Genomic DNA, 2,500 nt, shown 5'->3' with positions numbered 1-2,500 from the left:
TAACCACTGACGATCGCGTCGATGTGCGTCCGAAGACTTCGGGAGGACCGGCTGTGAAGCTCGGATAGCGAGTCGGACACCCATGCACCGCGTCGAATGCGGTTTGAAGTTGGGACGAAAGACCGATTCGAGCCGGCTGCGAGTCCTTTTTCGAATCTGGACGCTTCCACGTGCGTTCGTCAGCTCAATCGGTGAGGACTGTGGTTCCTTTGATCGGGATTATCCCCGCGGTTCCACATCCCACGATTCATGATGGTTTTTCAATGTACTTTGCACCCGGCCGTCGAATGATTCGCGTTCATGTGCGCGAACTTTCGACGTGTTCCGTCAGTCGGGACTTTGTGTCGTCAATTTGGCGACGCCCAAGCCTCCTTCTTTCTACGTTTGGTCGGAGGCGCGGGCATCGATTTTCAAAACTAGAACCAAAGAGAATTTAAACGCAAAATTGCATAACGATTACCCTGAACGGTGGATCACTTGGCTCGTGGATCGATGAAGAACGCAGCTAATTGCGTGTCAACGTGTGAACTGCAGGACACATGAACATCGACATTTCGAACGCACATTGCGGTCCACGGATAAAATTCCTGGACCACGCCTGGCTGAGGGTCGTTCACATAACCTAATACTGCTTGCGTTGCTATCCAATCCCCGCCGTCGTTTCCGGAGAGAATGGAAACGTTTCAGAGTCGGGTGTGTACGGAGATGCTTACGTACGAGCGAAAGATGGGCAGTTCGTTGGCGATTGTCGCGGACGTGCGAAAATAACGATTTGCCTGCGCGTCTCCATATGTAATCGTTCGGACTCGCGAGAGTGTTGCGGCGTCGCGCGTCGACTTAATACGACCGCCCGTGAACACCGCTCCCTACGATTACTTTGAAGTTTGCGCGCGCATATATTCGTCTTTCGCCCGAATCGAATTTTGCCGCGCTCCCAACGTTGCCTGAAATGATTTTTACGTCGAGAAAGGAACACGAATCGAGAGACTAATAGAGGACAAAAATGAATCACCCCACCACGTGAAATGTGGCATTTGTTAATAGTCGTCGTTCGCACAGCCCCAGGGATTTGTCGGCCAGCGGGGGTCGTCGTTGCCCGCGATGTCACATCAAATTTACCGCGACCACTATCGAGGGAGGTCTTTATCTTCGAACGTTGAAGACTTCGGCCACGTTCGTCGAATCGAATTTTTGACCCGTCGATGTGGTTCGTTTGGTAAGAGATATGCTCGTGCGTGCAAACGTTTCTGAACCTTCGGTGCTGTACTTAAAATCCTCTTTGGAGCGGCTCGAACGCAACGACAAACTTTGCCACAATGAAGGGAAAGCGAGAGGTTGGTCACCCCATGTCTCTGTTGTCGATCGTGAGACCGCGCGTATAACCGGTCGTCCAGTCCACGACAACTTTTTCGAATTCATCTCGGACTTGCTAACACCGGGTTCTCTTATCCTCCTCCTCCTTCTCTTCGTTCTGCTCTGGAGAATAGGAGTCAGATCGAGAGTGAGCGAGAGAGGGGAAGAATAAGTAGAATCGAAGTCGACGCGTGTTAGTAGTATTCCTTTAGTATGTTTTACTGGAAAAGCAACGGACGGACGTTAAAATTTCAACCGGTTAAACGTCTAGCGAGCGTTTCGCATCGAATTTCAGTTAGAGAGACACTTTGGCGAGGTGCTTGAAAATCTCTCCTGGTCACCGAGAAAACAGCAGGCTTCCTTTTCTTCGGTTCAACGCGAAGAACTCTCTCAATCGACAGAACCATGTAAGCGTCACTGATGGGATTTTGCGTCGGGCGACGCCGTACGTGTGGGAATGCGGTGAAAAGAAAAGAATCTGCGTGAGAGATAGGGAGAAAATGCTCGTCGAGCGCGTTACTGAGGGAAGGAATAAGAACCTCTCGTTCGCGCCCCGACGTCGTTTCCCCACTCCTCGCTCGTTCTTCTTTTACACCCGTCCACGTCGGCGTATATCCCCGCCTACCCTCGTACGCGAGCGAACAACGATTGAAGAGAGAGGATCATCATCGCGCATGCAACTGCAGAACACGTCGAGTTGGGACGAAAAGATTGTGGCGCCTTGCTCTCTTTGATTCGGCGTCGTTGCCTTTCGCTGTTAAAGAAAAACACGTTTGTTTGACGACCTCAGAGTAGGCGAGATTACCCGCTGAATTTAAGCATATTACTAAGCGGAGGAAAAGAAACTAACAAGGATTTCCTTAGTAGCGGCGAGCGAACAGGAATGAGCCCAGCACTGAATCCCCGCGGTATTGCCGCAGGGAAATGTAGTGTTCAGGAGGATCCGCTTATCCCGTGACGTCGAACTGAGTCCAAGTCCAACTTGAATAGGGCCATTTACCCACAGAGGGTGCCAGGCCCGTAGCGACCAGTACGCGTTTCGGGAGGATCTCTCCTTAGAGTCGGGTTGCTTGAGAGTGCAACCCTAAGTGGGTGGTAAACTCCATCTAAGGCTAAATATGACCACGAGACCGATAGCGAACAAGTA

At 51.2% G+C, this 2,500-nt stretch overlaps 1 non-coding gene across 1 annotated transcript; it reads left to right on the top strand.

The window, feature by feature from the left end:
* The first annotated feature begins 457 nt into the window (after positions 1-457).
* Positions 458-612, top strand: LOC143154516 (5.8S ribosomal RNA). Its single transcript, XR_012994143.1, has one exon. It is a non-coding gene; the product is annotated as a 5.8S ribosomal RNA (ribosomal RNA).
* The last annotated feature ends 1,888 nt before the right edge of the window (positions 613-2,500 follow it).

The sequence above is a fragment of the Ptiloglossa arizonensis genome, unplaced genomic scaffold (assembly GCF_051014685.1).
Source record: "Ptiloglossa arizonensis isolate GNS036 unplaced genomic scaffold, iyPtiAriz1_principal scaffold0069, whole genome shotgun sequence".
NCBI classification, from domain to species: domain Eukaryota; kingdom Metazoa; phylum Arthropoda; class Insecta; order Hymenoptera; family Colletidae; genus Ptiloglossa; species Ptiloglossa arizonensis.
The sequence above is the reverse complement of the archived record's forward strand: the minus strand, read 5'-3'. Positions and strand labels throughout refer to the sequence as shown.